We start from the raw sequence: 23,084 nt of genomic DNA on the forward strand, positions 1-23,084 counted from the left end.
TTCTTCTTCTTCTTCTTCTTCTTCTTCTTCTTCTTCTTCTTCTTCTTCTTCTTCTTCTTCCTCTTCCTCTTCCTCTTCCTCTTCCTCTTCCTCTTCTCCTTCTTCTTCTGTATTGGCAAAGAGCTTTGTTATGCCACAGAAGAAGAAGTCTTCGGATGAGATGCGTCCAACTTGGTTAAACAGAAAATTCATAGAGGGTCTTAGGCTGGACTCCACAGGCTGCACATACAACCTGTTTCACACTTCTGTTCTACCTGCCTTGGGTCATCAATGTTATTTATTTTCTGCTCTCATAGTGATCGGGTAACTATAGAAACCCCAAACATCCAGACAGGAAGGATAGTAGGCAAAGTTGGGCCAAACATAAAAATATGTAGACACATATGACCATTGTTTAGAGCAGGGAGATGTTTTACTGAGTACCTCCCTCTGAGAATGTTCCAGGAGCTTGCAGAACAGAGGATTACTTGGGTCTCCTGTAACTTCCACCACTGACAAGAGATGGAAAATCTGATGGCCGGTATCAGTAGACACTTCAGGATAGCTTTGCAAAGACAGACAGCTCAGAGAACCCACGGCCAGGAGCTCCAGAAGTTACTGAGTTACTAAGTATCAGAATGAAACTAGTTCGAGACTAGCAGGTGTATTCATTAGCCTAAATGTCTTCTTGGATTTCTGTAGTAATTTGGTTTTTTTTTTTTTCTCTGTTTTGTGCCTCTTGGAAATTCTTGCTCTATGAACATCCAGCCCACACTTATGCCCAAGGGAAGATGCTTACCTCTTAACCTCCTAATTCTTGATTTCCCCATCTTTTTCTTTTCTCCTATCAGTCAGTCTCTTTGTTCCCTGACCTTTCTCCTTTCCCTCAACAGGCAGTCTCTTGTATATATTCAGGGTGGTCCTTATCCCCCAGATACGATACTCATGGGTGTAGACTTTCAGTGTCTCTAGCAAGTAAAGTTGTAGGAAACTTCCTGTGGCTTCTATTTCTACTCTTCCTATTCCTTTGTGTAACTGTCACAGGAATGACTTGAGAAAAGTTCAGCAAACCTTCTAGAAACATCTCTGGCTCCGGGGGGCTTCCTAGGTCAAATCCCAACAACTCAACATGTTCACGCTGTGCAGTGTGCTCAGTGAGACACCGAGCAAGAGGATTTGTTATCAGTCTTCTCTGTAGGGATCAGAGCATAGCACATGGGAGCATGGTCAGTGCCTCCCACCTATCCACGTGCACCAGAGCTCCCATATGACAGTGGAATGCGGAGTCACCGGGAGGAGTCTTGAACTTGCTGGGAAGCACCAGAATGAAGGGCCAGCCAGGGTTACACAGTGAGACCCTCTCACCTCAAGTAACCCCTACTTCAACACCACCCCCCCAATACCCTATGGTCAGTAAGCACAGTTTTCTCTTCTTTCCCTTCTAGTTGGTTCCCTAGATCTGGTCCTTGCATGTCCCTATACAAGTCTAGATGGATATTTAGGCCCAAGTGTGTATTTCAGATCCATATAAGAGAGTGATGTTTCAATTAGGAACATTTTTTTTTTTTTTTTTTTTGAGATTGTAAAGCTCAATTCAAGTGACGTGTTAATGAGAAACTCAGATCTAACTGTGAATCTCTGATAGTTGTTCCCTGTGGGTGCCCTGGTAACACACTTAGGTACCAAGCCCCTTTCTTACACACAGTGGCTGTGACCTGCCTTCCCAGAGTTCACACAGAGCCCTGCACAGGGTCCCACTACACCTGAGGTCCTGCTGCTGTGCCTGGTGATCAAAGGAGCCTGGCTGGAGAGTTATCAGTGCAGCGAGTTATAAGAGTTGTGATTTTTTTTTTTTTCTTCTGGGTTTCAGATTGGAAACTTGCTTAGAGTTGTTTTTATTGACTGGCCACATTTGGTGGATGCAGAAATAATTTAAATATATTCTTTCTTTTCTTTTTGTTTTTGACTTTTTGTTTAGATCAAAATAAAAAAAAAATAGTAGTATTGTTGGTCCTGGTAGGTTCTCAAACCCACCAGACGAAATGAAGAAGAATCTGCTATATCATCCTCCTAGCCAATCAGAGGCACCCACGCCAACCCTCTCTGGACATCCCTCTTTCCTCTTTTCCGTGCTAGAGCTCTTAAAAGGGCCTTGTACCAGCCAGCCATCAATGTCTTTGCCTGACCCGGGGGAGGGGGGGGGGGCAGCCCGATTATCTTTCTAGGGTAAATAAATCTCCTTAGTGCTGAGAATTTGGTATCCAGCTGTGTTCTGTGCCAACTCCGAGCTCACCCTCACCCCTAGCTTCAGTAACCTGAGTCTTCTCTAGAGGTACCTCAGAGGCTGTCTGGGTATCTTGAAGCAAGATTCACGATTAGATTTATTGTATTTCATGTGTAGGTGTATATATGTTTAGCTTACATGTATGTATGCACACCACATGTGTGTCTGGGGCCCACAGAGATCAGAAGAACCAGTGGTTGTGAGCCTCCACATGGGTGCGAAGAATTGAACCAGGGTCCTCTGCAAGAACAAGTGCTCTTAACCACTGAGTCATCCGTCTAGCCCAATATTAATGCTTAAATAGAAGGCTAGGGGTATCCATTCTGAGCAGTCTCAGCCACAGTGTGGTCCTCCTGCGCCCATTACATCATCCCTGGAATCCCATAAGGTGATCTGGCACACTGCTACACCTGGGTGAAGTGTCTTTCCAGGGGCTAAGTCCCCCCTCCGGCTGGTGCCTTTTCCTACTTTCAGCATTAGATTCTTGGACAAAGTCTTATTTCTGAGATTCATTGTTTCAACAGTCTAATAGTTAGACTGAGGTCTATTCATAATATCTTCATTTCTGCTTGGCTAGTTACATTGTAAGGTTTTTCTTCCGGTGCTGGGAATGTTCCTAAGGAAGGGGTGGTGTTTGTACAACCCTGTCAATATGGGGAATGCCACAGAAGGAGCTTAAAAATAGTTGTTTTTTAAATTGTAGAAGTCCCACTTCAGATAAAATGTCATTTTTCTAGAATGTACAGCCCAGAAAAGGAGGTCTTTTGCATGTAAAATTTTGTGGGAAATAAACAAAAATAAAACTTCAAGTAGTCCTGAGTCACTTGTCACCCATCCTAATTGTTGTGAGCACAACATGAAGGTCCTTGTACCCGCAGATCTCCAGAGAAACTAGGAATGTTAAGGCCGAAGGACTGTCCTCTCAGAGGAGTGGACAAAAACATGTTCTTCCGTCCAGAAAGCTGAGAAGTGGAGGTGGTTGACAGCCTGCTGATCTGCATTATCTGCTGAGCCAGGCCATATCAAAGTCCCACAACCAAGACCAGAGGTGGCTAGGAATCTAAATGACCTTTAAGTCACCTGTACAGCCAGGGGCCCCCAAGCTCTCACAACCAGGACCAGAGGTGACTGATAGTCCAAATGACCACTACACTAGCTGCATGACTGAGACCAAGTCAGAGCCTTCCCTAGGCCCATCTCCAGAACCCGTCTTCAAGGAGGAAATAATGTGTACCCTGAGTCGAGTTGCAATTTAATTATGTTTCTTTGTGTACCTGGCCTTGAATTACACCAGGAAAGGTTTTTCCAAATTATGCTGTGTTTAAATATACTGGCAGTAAATCTCCTGGCACCAGACTCTCTGAGGATTGATCCAGGTGGAGGATGTCAATCTGAAGTGAGTTTTCATTCTCATCTCTTCGAGGTTCACTCCCCTTCCCGCTGTGAGCACCTGCAGGTCTCTCTCACATAACTGGCTTCCTCTTTTCCTCTCTTGATGCAGAACACGCAGCTCTCATCTCAAGCCAAACATCTGTGACTATGGCCAGGAACATAGATTTAAGTTCCGCCCAACACCATGTTCTGACTAGTAACAGTTTCATGAGGTTTTTATAGTAACAGAACAAAAAAAGGTCATACATTAAAGTATTCTTTTTTTATTTTTTATTTTATTGAATACTTTATTTACATTTCAGATGTTATCCCCTTACCCCATTTCCTCCCATCCCAGGAACCCCCATCTTATCCCCCCTCCTCCTGCTTCTATGAAGATGTGCACCTACCCACCCACCCACCCACACTCCCACCTCCCTACCCTCGAATTCCCCCACACTGAGTGTCCAGCCTTCATGGTAAAGTATTCTTAAAACTGCATTGTTGTGGAACCGCACAGGCAGCTCTTGCTGTTCTTGCAGAGGACATGAGTTCAATTCTCAGCACCTACATTGTTCACAACAGCCTGTAACTCCAGCTCCGAGGATCTGACACACCCCCTTCTGGTCTTTGCCGCCCCACACCCGTTACAGACATAGATAAATAATTAAGTAACTCTTTTAAAAAGTGGGGTTTTGTTTTATGTTTTTCTGTTTTGTTTTGCTTTTTGAGACAAAGTTTCTCTGTGTAGCTGCGAGTTTAGCTACACCACTTTGGCTCGAATACGAGCACCTGACCAGGAGCAATCTGGATTCAGGGATTATCTCTCCCTCTCCTCCCTCTCCCTCTCCCCTCTCCCTTTCCCCTCTCCCTTTCCCCTCTCCCTTTCCCCTCTCCCTTTCCCCTCTCCCTTTCCCCTCTCCCTTTCCCCCTTCCCCCTCCCCTCCCCCTCCCTCCCCCTCCCTCTCTCTCTCTCTCTCTCTCTCTCTCACACACACACACCAGTTAATTTTTGACAAGCTGAAACTTTTTCAAAGGCTGGGCACTCCGAAACTTCTGTGCTAGCAAACGGTCCCCTCCCGTACTCCTGAGATTCCCAAACCTTCCCTGCTACCCAAGGCCCCATCAGGGAAATGGCCACTCGTCACTTACCAGAATTCTTACACAGCTGCTTGGCTTTCACTCCTATAGCTCTGACATCTGATCCACCTCCCCAGTCATGATGATTCTGTCTCCTTCCAGTTCCTAGCCTGCGCAACTCCAAATGTCCCACCTCGGTCTACCTGTCCAACCATTGACTGTTAGCTCTTTATTGATGAATCAAAAACCAATGGGGCGGGGCTGGAGGATGGCTCAGCGGTTAAGAATACTGTTCTTCCAGAGGTCCTGAGTTCAATTCCCAGCAACCACATGGTGGCTCACAACCATCTGTAATGGGATCTGATGCCTTTTTCTGGTGTGTCTGAAGACAGCAATAGTGTACTCATATACAATAAATAAATAAATCTTAAAAACAATTGGGGACATGGACCTGCAGCATTGTTTGGACACTCAGATTTCGGGGGACCAGATAAATTCAAAGCTTTAGAACCAACCCCCAAGATCTCTGTATAGCCCTGGCTGTCCTGAAACTCATTCTGTAGATCAGGCTAGTCTCAAACTCAGAGATCTGCCTGCCTCTGCCTATCTGGCATTAAAGGCGTGCGTCATCACCGCTCAGCTAAGCATCTTTTTTTTAAATGTAATGAATCACTGAGTTTAGAGGGTGGCTTGATACTGCTGCTCTTCCAGAGGCCCCAGGTTCTGTTTCCAGAAGCCACTTGGCCTTCACAACTTCTGTAATTCCAACCTGAAGGCAGGCATCTGATGCCCACTTCTGACCTCTGTGGGTCGGTACTGCATGCATATGATGTGCATACATATAGCCAAACACCCATGTGCATAAAACAAGTTTTAAAGCAAAATAAGTAATTCTCTATGATGGGTCTTGTACGTCATCGAATGGCAGGCTTAGTCGGGGGTTTGGTGGAAACTAGGAGGAGTCTGTGCATTCATAAGAGGATTTTACTTCACATGGATGTTAGATCAAACACAGATGGGCAGTGAAAAGGTGTTGAGACCTACAACATCCCAGCTCTCCAAAAGCACACCAATGAAGGGTCTTGAGTTGGGAACTCGATAAGAGCATTGAGGTCTACTGAATGCAAGGTCTCTGATGAGAGCTCAGGCCCACAAGGCAGTGTGTGGGGTTTCAAAGGAAGCCAGGAGCCTGCAGCCAGGATGCCCTTGGTCTCTGGCAGAGAAGGGAAGGGGATCGGAGGGAAGGAATGCGTGAGACCGCAGATGTGGAAGAAGTGAAGAGAGGCACATTTAGTTAAGGGGTTTTCATTGCACGGTTTGTGTGCGTGCGCGTGCACACATGAATGTGCGAGTGCTTGCACGCCACAGCACTCTGATACCTCAGAGTCTGAAAACCGAGTCCGTAGGCTTCCTTAGGGAAGTGAAACTGACACTCATCGCCTCCTGGGATCTGGCTGGGTACCTAGGGACTCTGCCTATTTATAGACTCACAGACAGGCAGGGCAGGTGTTGAGGTGGGGTAGGGGGCAGGTGGGTGGAGATGCAGTCATCATTTCTTCTATAGCAGCTGTTAAGAGGCTTCTGTGGGTGGGCTGGCCCCTCATCCCATAACCTTCAAGCTAACAACCAGCCTTGTAGAATCTTTGACACGGGTGGAGCTTGTTCCCCACCCCCACTCCAGAAATGCAGATCACACTTCACTTCCTCTAGTTGAGAAAGTTTATTACAGCCTAGCCATGGCTTCTCATTGGTCCATGGAAAAAATGACTTGAGGGCCGGAGAGATTGGCTCAGTGGTTAAGAGCACTGACTGCTCTTCCAGAGGTCTTGAATTCAATTCCCAGCAACCACATGGTGGCTCACAACCATCTGTAAATGGAATCTGATGCCCTCTTCTGGTGTGTCTGAAGATAGCCACAGTGTACTCATATGTATTAAATAAATAAATAAAAGTTTAAAAAGAAAAAGAAACAAGTTGAAAGGGATAAGGGCCTCAGCTGAGCAAAGAGCTAACATTAGCCAGCATGGGACACATTGCTCCCTATTCGAGCCCTCTGTGGCAGTGGACAGTGGGTGAAGAACAGATCTGATTGGACAAGAAAATGGCAGTTTCATCTTTGACAACCTCAGTGTAGTCACAACCTACAGAAGCCCGTGGTCATTTATTTTGCAGCATAAACAGAACTTAAAAAGAAATCCCACGACCTCTCCATCCTCTTATCCAGTACTGTTTAGACACAGGAAGACATTTCCAGTAAGAGAAGACGCCTCAGTGGAGCTGACAACATGAGAAGAGGGTAGACCACAGTAGGAAAAGTACAGAGCCAATGCCAGTGGGCTTCAGGAGCTCAAGAGGCAAGCCTAAACTCAGTTGAATACAAGGTTTCGTCACAAGGGGAGTGGCTGGGTTCTTACAGAACAAAGGTTGTTTTGTGCAGGGTGCCTGTGCACAAGTTCAGCTCCCCACCATTGCAGGCTCAGGAGGCTATGACCACATCAGGCTATGAACAAAGAGAATTTATGGAAGTACAGGTGGGTTAACCAGAAACAAAGTCAACATCAGTCAAGGGAATGCATTCAGGAGGACCATGGACAGAAACCCAAATTCAAATAGTGGCGTGTTAAGCACAGTAACAGCAGTATCTTAGTCAGGGTTTCTCTTCCTGCACAAACATCATGACCAAGAAGCAAGTTGGGGAGGAAAGGGTTTATTCAGCTTACACTTCCTCATTGCTGTTCATCACCAAAGGAAGTCAGGACAGGAACTCACACAGGACAGGAACTTGGGAGCAGGAACTGATGCAGAGGCCGTGGAGGGGTGCTGCTTACTGGTTTGCTTCCTCTGGCTTGCTCAGCTTGCTTTCTTACAGAACCCAGGACTACCAGCCCAGGGATGGCACCACCCACAGTGGGCCCTTCCACCCTTGATCACTAATTGAGAAAATGCCTTACAGCTGGATCTCATGGAGGCATTTCCTCAAGGGAGGCTCCTTTCTCTGTGATAACACCAGCCTGTGTCAAGTTGACACACAAAACCAGCCAGCACAAGCAGCATGCCTAGGTGGAATGGGGCACTCTAAAGTAGTGGGTCTCAACCTGTGGGTCTCGACCTCTTTAGGGGTCCATAGGCTTTCCACAGGCGTGGCCTAAGGCCACTGGAAAACAGCAAAATTGCAGTTATGAAATGGCAATAAAAATAATTTTATGGTTGGTGGATCACCATATCACAAGGAGTTGTAATGAAGGGCTGCAGCAGTAGGAAGGCGGAGAGCCACTCCTGTGGAGAATGACCCTTGTCACCACCCACCAAGACACTTGTGTCATGTCTGTCCAGACTGTTAAAGCAAGCACTGGAGTTTCTCTCAGGAATCTCCTGCTGGAAGAAGGAAAAAAGCTGACCTTTGGCTGCAGATGGAGAGAGAGAAAGATTTCACACAGTGCTAGCAACTCTGACCACCTCACTAATGAAGCAAGGATGGGCCGCTGAGGGGTAGGACCATACTCTGACCAAGACTTTATGCATATGTCTTGCCTCTACCTAATTAAACATTGCCACGTGTCAGGATCCTGAAAGATGAGTTTGAAGAACCACTGATTTATCCTTCCCAATGTAGCCATGGTGACTGAATCTCCTTTTTCTTCCTTGTTTCAAATTTGCATTCATCCCTTTATTGGGGCAGGGTGTGTGTGTGCTACAGAATGTTTGTGGGGGTCAGAGGACAACTAACAAGGCTTGTTTCCCCCCACCCCTTCCACTGTTCTAGGTTCTGTGGATTGAACTGATTGCCAGTCTTGGTGGCAGAAGAAGTAGGTGACTTCACCTGCCGAGCCAACTCACTTTTATAGTGAAAAATGGAATTTAGTTCTATGTAGGGACATGCCTTAAGAGTTAACCCAGCTGGGTGGGTCCATGATCTGACCAATCCCCCAGGAAAATAGAAACACCCTTAGGAAGGTGAGCTTACCTTAACCCTTGCTGAGAAGAGGGTAAAATAATTATCCTTTCACTGTGTGACTTTAATTTTTTCAAAACCTATTTTTAATGACAGTTTTTAAACGCCTTAACCTCCCTTTTAGCCCACCGCCCACCAGAGGTAGTGGGGAAGAGGATATTGGGGAAGTGGATCTATTCAGAAAGGTTCTTTGGAGCAACTCCTGTCTGTGTTGTCTGGAAATCAGCGGTTCAGTTCACAGGTCAGCAGGCAGCAGCTCCATCCGCTCGCAAACACGTCACAGATGCACCAGCAGTCCAGTTCAGTAGAGTTGGGTTAGCAGCAGCGGTGACATGATCTAGTTCTCAGCTGTGCCTCTCAGGGAAGCAAAGATCAGTGAAGACGTGAGACCCACAAGCGCTGCACAGCGAGCTCTGTAAGCAAGCCTAGCTCAGCCTCTGTCACTGTCTGTCCGAGTTATATTTATACCCACCATACATCACATGTCCTCTACATGCCTTGCCTCAGCATGTGTGTCTGTCTCAGCTGACGTCACTCTGCCAACCAGCCCAAGTGACAAGAAACTGCCACACACCACCAGAAGGTTGTTTCTCTCTCTCTCTCTCTGGAGTTCCAACAAATGCAACTCAACTGTGCAATGTAAGGTGGGCCAATCAATACATTCGTGTTGTTAGCAAAGAATCCTTCATCATGTGTCCTTTCATGTGCTTGCTTTATCAGAACACCCTTTCTCCTGTGTCTGCTTCTGATGTATAAACATGAAACTTTTCCTTTTTTTCTTTCTCTTTCTCTCAGATGCTGCCAGAAGCTAAATGTCCTTATTCTGGAGCTCTGGGCTTTATTATTCTTTCTGAAAAGTCCCTTCTCCTCATGGAGCTGCCTGCCACTGTATGGATGACCTTCATGCTGGCTTAACTCAAGTGGCATGGCGTTCTCCCCCTCTCCCCCATTTTCCTCTTCTCTGAGAAGCTGCTGAGAATTCCAGTTATCCTGCCTTGGGGGTCTTGTTTATTTCATATATATATTATATATATGAATATATAATATTGCATATATATAATATATTTCATATATATTAATATTTATATATTTATATGTTATTATAATTATATATTATATAATTATATTTATATATAATATATATTTATATTTGATAATGAAAGTATAAAAGTGTGAAGTTCCACAGCTTCAGAATGGCTATTCTAACTGTACAGAATTCACTGAGACGTGTAGACTCAGGATCTGGTTAACTTGTACTTGTGATTTCCTGACAAAGGTCAACTTTGATAGGTCAGGTAAACTGAGAAGAGGTGTGGAGTTGGCAATTAATCACTAGGCAGACTTTTTTTCTGGGGAAACAAAGCTCAATTTTCTGGGACTGGTGAAAAACTCTCTGGGGCCAGCAAAAAAGAGAGAAAAATCTCTCTCTCTCTCTCTCTCTCTCTCTCTCTCTCTCTCTCTCTCTCTCTCTCTCTCTCTCACACACACACACACACACACCACCCATATACACACCCCACCACACACATCACACACACACATACACACACCACACACAGACACACCAACACATGTAGATGAAGCAAGTTTCAAAAGGCTCCAACAACTTTATCTTTCCTCTTAGCCTTTTAATACCACCTAAAAAATTTTTTCTATGTAAGAAAAGATTACCTCATAGCCACGAGTTACATATTCTCCAGAAACAATCACCACAAAAACATATTCTTCAAAAACAGATTAAGATCACTGCACAGAAGGAAATTACACCAGGATTATTGACTACGTATTCTTCTTTTGAAACTCACACCTAACAAAACATTTCCCGTCTTTCTCTCCACAGACTCATTGGAACCGCAAAGCAATAATTCTTTGTTATTGATTAACAGAGTTTAAGCAAACCAGTCTATAGTAACGAGTTTCCCTATGCTTAGCTGATGACAATTTGTATTCACCAAGAATCAGATCATCATAAATTTTACATCTTATTTTTGAAGTCTTGTTCAGCTAAACTGGATAATCATCTGTTCTCCGTTCTTACACTCAGAATTATTGACTCTTTGTTCATAGCTCTGTCTTGTCAGGCTGCACACTGAGACCTATGATTACATGTCTAGATCACATGACCCAGGAACTCAAACCCAACCTAGAATGAATTTTTTTTATTAGTAACTTGTCTCAAGCCTATTTTTCTCTTCCAAGTACAATTACATGCTTGTAACGCATGAAAGCTCACTGTACTTCTAACTTATGCAGCCCTCACTATGCTACAAGGAGGGGGCACATTCTATTCATAATTTTAATTTTATTATATCTTTCTGGCAAAACAACCTAAACCATCTCTTTAAATGTTCTATCCCCTACTCCTAACTTCCTCAAACTATTTAAATCAAATCAAGAATTATGTAAAATCATTAATTTGTTTAAACAGCATTATTCTATGAGAGTTCACATTGATCTGCAGGAAAATTGCCCAATAGAGTGGGCTATGTCTTAGGATCAATCCCACCAGACTATAGGCAGTGAGGGTCTCCCCACTTGGTCCAGTCTATTGGTGAGTCTATCTACTCAGGTTTCCTTGTTTGGTTGTGGTGATGGTTTTGTTTGTTTATTGCTTGGCTGGTTTGTTTTGAGACAGGGGATTTAATGTATAGCACTGACTAGAACTTGCTATGCTCAGGAAGGGAGTCTCTCACTGGGAGCAGACACCATGACCAAGGCAGCTCTTATAAGGACAACATTTAATTGGGGCTGGCTTACAGGTTCAGAGATTCAGTCCATTATCATCAAGGCAGGAACATGGCAGCATCCAGGCAGGCATGGTGCAGGAGGAGCTGAGAGTACTACATTTTCATCTGAAGGCTGCTAGTGGAAAACTGTCTTAAACTCAAGCCCACAGTGACACACCTACTCCAACAAGGTCACACCTACTCCAGCAAGGCCACACCTACTCCAACAGGGCCATGCCCAGTTCAACAAGGCCATACCTCTTAATAGTGCTACTCCCTAAGCCAAACATATACAAACCATTACACTCTCAGTGATCGACCTCTGCCTGCTGAGTGTTGGGATTGATTAAAGGTGTAAGCCAACATTCCAGGCTTTTTTTTTCCTTTTGATTTACTGTCTTTTATCTCTAATATTTTAATTTGATTTTTCAGTATTTCTATCTCTATTGATTCCAATTTCAAACCCTGTATTTATTTACTTATTTCATTCAGTTCCTTACCTATCTTGTTTTAGTTCATTTAGGGTCTATTTGTATTCTCTTTGATTTTGTTAAATATTTGTATGAGCCAGGTGTGGTAGCTTATGTCCTTAGTCCCAGAACGTTGGGGGCAGAGGCAGGCGGATTTCTGAGTTCGAGGCCAGCCTGATCTACAGAGTGAGTTCCAGGACAGTCAGGGCTACACAGAGAAACCCCTTCTTGAAAGAAAAAAAATATATTCTAATAATCATTCTTATACATTTCTTGTTTGGGATTTTATTTAGTTTACTTCCACTGGAGTGTAGAATTAGTACTTTTTATTCCAAGGTGAGATCATCCTGCTTTGGTTTTTATGGTTCTTATACAACTGCACTGAGACTCCTGGGGTTATTTCACTGACTGGATATTTTAAATTAGCTATATTCTTTTAAAAACACTGCCTTGTGTGTATATGTTCAGTATGCGAGAGGACAGGCAGCTGTGTGGTGCAGTGCACATGTGGAGGTCAGAAGACAACTTTTAGAAGTTGGACTTCTCCTTCCACTGTGAGATCCAGGGATCAAACGTAGATCATCCATCAGCTTGCACAGCAAGAGTTAACCTGCTGAGAGAGCTGTGTCAGCGGCTCCGCTACTAACTGTATTCTTTCCTCTGATGTATTTGCAATAGTCTAGTGGTAGAATTGTGATACAGTTGGTTAATCATTTAGGAGTTAACGCTCAGTAAACTCAGGTATGTTCCCTACATAGATCCCAGACTGGAGTATTAATCTTTCTGGCCCTCTTCTAGAAGGGAAAATTCCTAATTTTAGAAGCAAAAGGATAAAAGCACCAGAGAAATAATCCACTCTTTGTAGACACTGGACTTGTATAGTACTTGGGGCTGCCGTCTTGCTGGCCTCTTACCTGGGTTGGGGCAGGTACCACTATCAGGAACTGGTAGCTGGTAGTTCAAGTAGTAAAATCAGGCAGCTTCACTGCTGAGAGCAAGGTCAATCAGAAACACAGCACCCATGTTAGCTTATTGGTATAGCACGTACCTAGCACACCCAAGGCCCTTCCTGGGTTTGATCCCAGCACCTACCGACAACAATATACTGTTATTTGTTCTGTTTTTTATTTCCTCGGAAATACAGAAATGGCATCTAGAAGGAAGCCATTTGTGAACATAGCAGTTTTATTTGTAATAGCCAGAAGCCGGAAACAACCTAGATGGCCCTCAACTGAAGAACGGATAAAGAAAACGGGAATACTACTCAGCTATTAAAAACTAAGGCATCATGAATTTTGCAGATAAAATGGATGGAACTTGAAAATATCATTCTGAGTAAAGTAACCCAGACCCAAAGGACATGCCTGGTATGTACTCACTTATAAGTGGATATTAGCCATAAAATGCATGATACCCATGCTACACTCCACAGACCCAAAGAAGCTAAACAAGAAGGAAGGCCCAAGGGAGGAAGCTTGAATCTCACTTAGAAGGAGGAATAAAATAGTCATATGAGGCAGATGGAGGGAGGGAGCTGGGAGGGGAATGATCAATTCAGGGTCAGGTGTGGGGAGGGACAGGAGGGATGGCCAAATGGCCATGAGAATAAATGGAAATTTGCAACTGATGGGGCTGGGGAGGTGGGGGCATCTCCAAGATGAGACAGAGAGCTGGGATAAGAGAGGTGCCCAAGAATCAATGGGAGTGACCTTAGGTGTGACTCATTACATTGGGGATATGGAACCTGAAGGGGCTACCTCCTGTAGCCAGGCAAGAAACCCACTAGATTGATAGAGACACCAATGCACCCACTAAACTTTCAACCCCAAATTTATTCTGTCTACAATAAATGCAGGTATGGTAGATGGAGCGGACTTAGGGAATGGCCAACCAATAACCAATCTAACTTAAGATCCATCCCATGGGCAAGCATCAATTCCTGACACTATTAATGATACTCTGTTATGCTGGCAGACAGGAGCATGTTGTCCTCTGAGAGACTCCATCAAGCAATTGACTCAGACACATACAGACAGCCACAGCCAAACAGTGGGTGGAGCTTGGGGACTCTTACAGAAGAATAGGAGGAAGGATCGCAGTCCCTGAAGGTGATAAGAACTCCACAGGGAGACCAGCAGAGTCAACTCACCTGGAACCTTGGGGCTCTCAGAGTCTGAACCACCAACCAAAGAACATACATGGGCTGGACCTAGGCCTTTCCACACATATGTAGCACATGTGTAGTTTGGTCTTCATATAGGTCCCAAACAACTGGAACTGGGGGTGGGGGGTGGCTCTCCCAAAAGCTGTTGCCTGTATGTGGGATTTGTTCTTCTAGATGGGCTGCCTTGTCTGAACTCAGGGAGAAAAGAAATGCCTAACCTCCCAGATGTCAGGGATTTGAAGTGCCAGGATGAGATATCCCCTCACCCAGGGGAGCCCACCAACCTCTCAGAGGAGAAGGGAAGGGAGGATGGGGGAAGGATTGTGGGAGGGGTGACTGAAAGGGGGCAGTGAGCAGGATGTAAAGTGAATAAGTAAAAAAAAAAAAATAAATTAACTTAAATTAAAAGCATCCACTGGACACTGGTAGCCTGGGTGCCCAGTACAGCCCAGGCTCACATTTGAGGCTTACTGCAGCCTCAGAGGCAGGTGACTAGCTCCTCTTGCAGTCAGGATTAGGAAACACTAGGAGACATTTTAAATCATCCCACAGTAAAGAAACTGTTAAGTCAGGACACAAACCCAGATCTGAATGACACTGAGGACAGCCTGGTCCTGTCCTGTTTCCCTTCCTAGGGTGTTCAGCACACTGAAGGGGACAGCGCAACTTGGTTCTTGGAATCAGTGACAAGATGGGTCACTGGGCCACCCACTAAATGGGCTTCAGGAAACTGAACAGGTTGCCCTCAGCATGCAGATCCCTTGAGGATACTGAGCTGAGAGAAGGGAGCGGTGTTCACAGAGCCTCACAAGGACCAAGCCCCTTAAGGAGGCCTCTGCTCTCCCATTTCTTTGTAAATCATACAACCACATCATCTGGTGAGATTTTGGGGAGATCAGGCGTCTTCCCACATTTAGGAACCAGACTTTCTTGGGATGCAATCTGGAAGTCTGTAAGACAGTCCCTTGGCGATTGTGTTGGTTTGAGAACTGTTGGAAACATCCCAAGAACGGGCTGTGGAGAGTGGGGGAGTGGAGGCTTCCTTAACTGGAAGAGTCACAAGGGAGAACCTAAGGAAGGCTCGTGGGCAGGAAGCCTGGTAGCGTCTTCCTTCGACCTCCCCTTCTCCTACCTCCCTGCCATCCCTTATGCCTGGTTCCTGCAGTCATGAAGTTTTCCTGCACCTTGCAGGCAGGACAGTGGAACAGCAGCGCCGCACAGTGGAAAGGAACAAACACTACAGCGCCATGCGCGTCACAGGATGGGACTTTAATAGAGCATGGGGCTGCAGGTGCCTAGGTGTCCTGCAGGGGCAGCACGTCCCTACGTGTTTACGTACTGACAAGGTTGGTCTTCAGGATAGAAAAGCCACCTGTGTGCCAGGTCAGAAACACGCTCCAAGTTCTCAAACTAGAATGATAGCAAGCAAAATGAAGGGGACAAGCCTGAGAAAACCAATGTCTGTGACCTCCCCGCGGAAGGTAAAAGTATGGGCGTCCCCAACCTCCTGTGTGACTTTAAAAACAAATATTTAGGCTGAAGAGATGGCTCAGCAGTTAATAGTATCTGCTGCACTTGCAGAGGTCCCTGCTCAAATCCCAGAATTACGCTGCCACTCACAACCATCTGAAGCTCCAATCCTAAAGGTCTGACATCCTTATGTGTAGGTAAAACACTCATATTGATAAAATAAATAATAAGCAACAACAAAGAACACATTGAAAGCTACACCTTCTGTCAGGTATGTCTTGGGAACAGTTATATTTGTGCTACACGTGAGTCAGGCGTCCTGATTATGCATAGGTTGTGTCAGGATGTCTTCTAATTATACATCAGTTGCCTTGACTTCTGGCACAGTCACTCTGACTCTGTCTGCCTTACTCACCGCCTCCTCATTTCACACAGATGCACTCACTCAAAAGTTTTCTGATATTTATGTAGACACAACTCTTTCAGTGCCACGTTGAATAGTGGAACTAAATTAATACAGATAGAAATAATATTGTTAATGTATACATAACGCCCCTGCCAGATTGCTTTCTCTTTTCTTTTTAAACTTAAATTACTCTCATTGATATAATGGTTACACTTTATTATGTGACAGTAATGTACACATCGTGTGCTGGTTGCATCATGGTAATTAGCAGACTGTCACCTTCAACCATTTTTTTTTAATTTAACTTACATTTCTCTCTCTCTCTCTCTCTCTCTCTCTCTCTCTCTCTCTCTCTCTCTCTGTGTGTGTGTGTGTGTGTGTGTGTGTGTGTGTGTGTGTGCGCGTGTCTCCATACACATATGGCCAGAGGATGACTTTCAGGAGTCAGTTTGCTCCTTCTATCAGATAGATACCAGGGATCAAACTCAGGTCATCAGATTTGGTGGCACTTGCTAAGCCCTCCTGCTAGCTTGATCTAATGTTATTATTTCTTTGCATTGAGTACATTGAAATCCTCCCTTCCCCTCATTAGGAGACAGACATATTGTTACATCTTTTTCATCCATGGAACATCAAAACTTACTGTTGTCTAACTACACATTAAACCCATTGACCAGCCTCACCCTGGCCCTCCTTCCTCCCTGCTCTCCCCAGCCTCTCTCCTCATGACTATTCTCAACTTCCGGAATAGGTTCAACTTTTTTTAGATTTCACATCTGAGTGAAATCATCAAATCATACTCTCTCTCTCTCTCTCTCTCTCTCTCTCTCTCTCTCTCTCTCTCTTTTAAATAATTGTTTATTTTATGTATATGAGTACACTGTCGCTGTCTTCAGACACACCAGAAGAGGGCAACGGATCCCATTACAGATGGTTGTGAGCCACCATGTGGTTGCTGGGAATTGAACTCAGCATCTCTGGCAGAGCAGTCAGTGCTCTTAACCACTGAGCCATGTCTCCAGCCCCTTGTCTTTTTGTGTCTGCCTTATTTTACTTAACGTAAAGACCCCGAAGTCCACCCATGGTGTTAAAAATGGCGGGCTTTTCTTCCTTTTATAGCTGAATGAAATTTATAACTGAACAGCACACCTTAGATTCCTTAGCCAGTGGTCCTCCGGCATCCATCTGGGTTGACTGGGTATCTGATCTACTCTGGGTAGGACTGCAGTAAGCACAGGACTGAAGGTGTCTCGGAGTATCTGATTTCATCTCCTTTAGACAGAACCCGGTCACAGTATCTCTTGGTACTTCCACTGTCTTCTGTAAAGGCTCTACTGGTTTGAATTCTCACTAGTAATGATGTTGACTCCTAACCTGTGTGCATATGTGTGTATATTTGTGTGTACATGAGTGTGTAACTGAGCAACATTCTGAACCTCTTATTTTTAAGATTTATTCTTTTTCTTATTTATTTTATTTTTAACTGCATGTGTGTATAGGCGTGAATATGTGTGCACATGAGTGTAGGTGCCTGTGTAGACCAGAGGCATTGGACACCCCTGGAACAGAAGTTACAGTCAGTAACTCCTGGTGATTCCCTCAATGTGGCTACCAAGATCCAAAGCAGGTCTTTAGCAAGAGCTGCATGACCCCTGAGTCATCTTTCCAGCCCCAAAGAAAAGGTTTTTGGGTGTTGCTTGTGGGTTTTGTTGTTGTTATTTTTCTTTTCTTTTTTTTTTTTTTTTTTTTTTTTTTTTGACAGGGTCTCACCACATAACCGTGGCTACCCTGGAATTTGATATATAGACCAGGCTGGCCTCAACCTCACAGAGATCCGCCTGCCTCTGCCTCCCTAGCACTGGGATTAAAGACGTATGCCATGACTGCCCAGAAGAAAAAATACTTTAGAAGAGTGGAAAGTAAAGAAAAATCAGGAGAGAGGAGAAGTGAGAACTCGAGTAGCTAGACTCAGACCAAGAAAAGGATGTGGGTGGGGCCGGGAGGTTCCAAGGAGGATCTAACCTAAGGCAGCAAGAAGGGAGAACAGTGAGTCTAGCGTTTTCACAGAATGGAACTCCCAAGGGTGCATGATGGTCAAAGAAATGACTTGGCCACTAAGAATGAGCCATCTGTAAAAGAAAACCATAACTGTGTTGCTTTATTTTGCTCCTTTCTGTTTATATAGTGACAAGATCTCCCTATGTAAACCAGTCTTTCCTCAAGCCTGTCATCCCCCTGCCTCAGACTCCTGAGTGATATTATTATAGGCATACGCCACCATGCCAGCTTTTTTTTTTTCTTATTTTTTTTGTGGACTTTTTGCTTCTACATATGTTCAAGAGAATGCAGAATGTCTGAGGCAAAGCTGGGGCTTCTACATCTCATCCATGCCCCTTCCTTGACAGAACACTCATCTCTCTCGGAGGTACCCGTTTGTCTCTGGAAGCATTCTGTCCTGTGGAGGATGAAATAATCCATTGATTTCCATGGTGTAAATGCGAGAGGATGGATCTGGATCAGTGACTCGGTCACGGCTGTAAAGAAGAATAAGTGAGTCTGGAAGGAGTGAGGACCCGGAGCAGAACGCATTGGTTAATTGGGTTTCTGATTAACTACGGGTTAATGAGAAGACACTTTTGTCTGAAATCTCTCTAGATTGCCTCAGTCCATTTCCTTGCTTTAATAAGTAACCTAATGAACATAATTAAATCTCCTCTTACGGACTCCGCATCCTGCGGAGCTTGGGATCATCGCTCTGAACACAATATGTAATTCTATCCTGCACTGTGGAGGCAGAAGAAAATGGTTTTATTGATGCCTTCTAAACATGCCCTTACTTTAAACAAACAAACAAACAAACATGTCCACGATCTGTATCTTCATCGTATGTAAATTTATCATAGTTAAAGCAAGTTCAGGCTGGATAGCATAGGCTATGTCCAACCCTTTAATCCATAAGGGGATTTTGGGATTGTGAAATGTAATAATGCTACATAAAAATAGAAGGAAACTAAAATAAAAGGGGCGGGGAGCATATGGACAGCAGGATCTGCCGTGAATCCGTAAGGTCTGTCCCCAGGTTGGGCCACAGCCAGCCTCACTGTGAAGCTCCCACTCCCTGACAAAAAGTGGAGTTCTTGTTTTAGTGAAATGAAAGTAAATTCCACTAAAATGTCAGACCGGAGAAGAGCAGGGGGTTGGGAGAGTTGGGTCCCTTTTGTTCACTGATACATTCTTGATACAGCAAGAGGGCCTCCCTTTGTGAAAGTCCTCTAACACTTGTTGGAGGAATGAAAGAACAAAATGGAGAATCAATATTTATTATGTACAAGTGTCTCAGGGTTTTACTGCTGTGAACAGACATCATGACCAAGACAACTCTTATAAGGACAACATTTAATTGGGGCTGGCTTACAGGTTCAGTCCATTATCATCAAGGCAGGAACGAACATGACAGCATCTAGGCAGGCATGGTGCAGGAGAAGCTGAGAGTTCTACATCTTCATCTGAAGGCTGCTGGCAGCATACTGGCCTCCAGGCAGTTAGGATGAGTGTCTTATAGCCCACACCCACAGAGACACACCTGTTGTAGTAAATACTTAAAAAGTGGTCACAGGTCAAGCCGACTGTCTAGGCTGCAGCGTCTCTGCCTAGATCAGATGCCATGTTCCGAGGCCATGAGGCCACGTGCATGCTGCAGCTAGAAATGGCCACCCACAAGATGCTGGTGTGGGAGATGGCTCTGCCAATCTTCCACACTGTCTCTGCAAGGCTGGGCATTGCCCAGACCATTCCACCAACCACATGGGCCCAGTAGAAAAATGAGACTCTAATGCCTAGATTATCCAAAGGCTTTATATGTTTGGTAATGATCAAGATGCCCATACAATCAGAAGTGTAACCCAATACCCAACCTAGATATACCAACTACCTTAGAGTGGCAGAGACACATGAACATCTGCTTCCGTGTTTCTTTCTTTCTCTCTCTCTCTCTGTCTCTCTCTCTCACACATCTCCATCTCTCTCTTAGCTCCTCCTCATCCTTTTCCTCTTCCTCCCTTACTCCTCCTCTTCCTCCCTTACTCCTCCCACCTTAGCTCCTCCTACACACACCTACTCCAACAAGACCACACCCACTCCAACAGGCCCATACCCTCTAATAGTGCCACTCCCTGGACGGAGCATATACAAACCATCACATGATAACTTGATTTCATGTCATGTAATATTTAATCCAATTGATGAACACAGCACTGAAGTTTCTAAAGTGGACAGACGTGAATCCATTGCACATGCATTAAGACTGGTGTATACAGGTCCTCCTTAGATAGCTTTAATGACAAATTAACCTTTCAGTAGCTGTCAAATGGTCTGGCCAAAATTAGAACATCAAAATTCTACTCTGGAAGATATTTCATATGGATTAACACGCATTCCTTGAAATAAGGCCAATGGGGCCATCAAAACTTGGAAACAGAAAATGCCAAGGCAGTCCCTGGTGATTATTATCCATTAACTCAAGTTGCAAGGACTGACAAGTGTGCTTATGGCCTCAGACACACGCTGGGGAGTAGGGGTCAGCAAAAGAACTCTCCTAAAGAACCAGTCTAGAACCCATTCATTTCACTAAACCGTACCTTTCTTTGGAAGATGAGAATATTTGTTGACTTGGGTGTATCTCAGGGACTCACTGAAGGACCCTCTGCTATGCTGTAATGATCTGTGGATATTTAAAGCAAGAGGTGTGTGGGGTTTGGAAAACCATCCCTGGGTAGATGAGATGGGTAAGAAAGAGGGAAATGAAGATTTGTCTCTTTTTTAAAAATGTATTCATTGTGTGTGTGGATGTGCACATGCCTCAGTGCTCACACTGAGGTCAGAGGACAGCTTGCTGTTCTCTCCTTCCACGTGTGGGTTCCAGGGATCAAACTTAGGCCACTGGGCTTGACACCAAGCCACTTACCCACTGAGCCATCTCATTGGCCCAACGCTCGTCTTTTTAATTACGTCCCCGGCTTGGATGATTTTGAGCGCACCTCTAAATCTCTTAATCCTCACAATCTCAACTGCATGCTACAAACAATGCTTTGTGGGACACAAAACCACACAAAACCACATTGCCAGTTGACAAAGTCCACTGAACACATCATTGCTATCACTTCCTTATTCCTTGATGTCACCTGGTTTCTGAAAACACCCGATAAGAGCCTATACCATGTGCTGGAAAGCCTGTCCTCGGGGGAGAGAGAGAGAGAGATCAGGCTTTCTGCGCTCTTGATCTCAGATGGCTGCTCAATCCACTCTACCCTCTTCTGAGCCAGCACTTTCAGAGTTGAGTGAATGGTGAATGACAAAGTGGTGAAATGACTGGACGTAGAATGCGCAGAAGAGGGGACTCTCCTGAGTCCCCTTAGACTGAAAAGACAGCCTCCAGGGAGCAAAGCGGCCAAGAACGGACTGCCTGGAGAAACAGTGCACTGTGCAGGCTCCAGGGCTTGTAGGATCCAGGTTACTTACACTTTGGTCTGAGACTTCAGAAGGAAGTGAGGTGTTTCGAAGACCTGGTTTTCTGTTCTATAGTCTTGAAAAGACACTATAGTCTTAAAAAGATACATTTCTTCTTTCTTTTTAAAAATGTGTTGATTCTATTATTTATTTAATGTATATGGGTGTTTTCTGTACGTATGTCTGTGTGCATTCCAAGTACCTGTGGAGACCAAAAGAGAACTTCCTGTCCCCAGAGACTGGATTAACAGGTAGTATGGCTACCATGTAGGTCTTGGGAATCAAACCTGGGTCCTCTTAACTAAATATTCTTTAGTCTCTCTGCTGTCTAGCTCCTTTGCAGACACGGGCTGAGAAGCACACAGAGGCCAAGAAATGTCTCAATGGGCATGTTTGGGTAAGGGCATTACATAATCTGTCTGTGAGAGATGAGTCTCATTGGTCTTCCCAGTCTTGACAGTAAGTCTTAGATCTTCCTGGAAGGTGAGGATTTGACTGACCCAAGACTAATAATATAACTTAACTATTGGTCACCTCCCGTTCAGTCACTTCCACACACTCCTCCTGCTTCAGAAGCTCCTTACCTGAGTCTCCAAATGGTTTTCCTGTCAAGATTTCATAAGACCTTTCTTTCTCTGTTTTTGTTTGTGTGTGTGTTTTGTTTATTTATTTGTTTGTTTGTTTTGCGGCAGGGTCTCATATAACCCAAGCTGGCCTTGAACTTTTGGTCCTTCTTCTACCTTCCAAATGCTGGGATTACAGGTGTGTCACCACCAATGGTGTTGGGGAGCAGAGGATCAACTCAAGATTTTACACTTGCTAGGCAACCACCCAGTCTCTTGAACTACCCCCCAGCCCGTCTCCTCCTTTTTCAAATCTTAAGCTGTTCATTTTCTCCTCTGATGAGGGCCCTCAGACTCAGTCACTGGGGCCACAGGAATGGCTTCCTTGCTGACGCACTGTGCAGCCCACTGACCACACTGCATCCTGAGCGATTTTTGGAAAATAACAGTCTGCATTCAGACTCCCTGTTAAGAACTCTTTCCTGGTTTTATTGGGGTGAAGCCTGGTGAAATCGACCCTCTGGGACAAGGTGCTTTCCTGCTTAAACCTTTCCCGAATCTCTGCGCATGCTCCCTCTATTCCCATGTTCCAATGGCTGAACCTGAGAGTAAGTACTCTTTCCCTCTTCCTAGGGCATGCTACTGCCCCTGATCCTTCACCCACTAACTCGGAGCTAGCTAATCTTGCTTTCTTCAAGTCTCTAGAAAGTTTGTCAGGCTACCTCCCCATACCAAATCCCCTCTAAGCCTCCTGTACCTGCCTTTATCTCAATGTGATTGCATCTGGCTTATCGATGTCCCTCTCAGTACACAGACCAAGGTACCTTCTATTAGGTATTTATTTCTTACCTTATCCATATACCACAGTGTGGGGGATGTTTAAAGAGTTCTCTTTTTAAACCCTATTTGGTGAAGTGTGTAGTTTTTATTACCCTGCTTTAAGCTCCGGGCAGACAGCGCTACCAGCCCCTGCCCAGGTTCCCTTGGGTCCGCGGATGAAAGACCCACACACACACTTGCTTATTTTTTAACATGCTTTTAGGTCAGTGGAGAGGCTCTTCTAAGCCCCCCTCAGCTAACGTTCCCTTCTCTTCACTTCCAGCTCAACACCTCT

Source organism: Arvicanthis niloticus, chromosome 1, assembly GCF_011762505.2.
Source record: "Arvicanthis niloticus isolate mArvNil1 chromosome 1, mArvNil1.pat.X, whole genome shotgun sequence".
Classification (NCBI taxonomy): Eukaryota; Metazoa; Chordata; class Mammalia; order Rodentia; family Muridae; genus Arvicanthis; species Arvicanthis niloticus.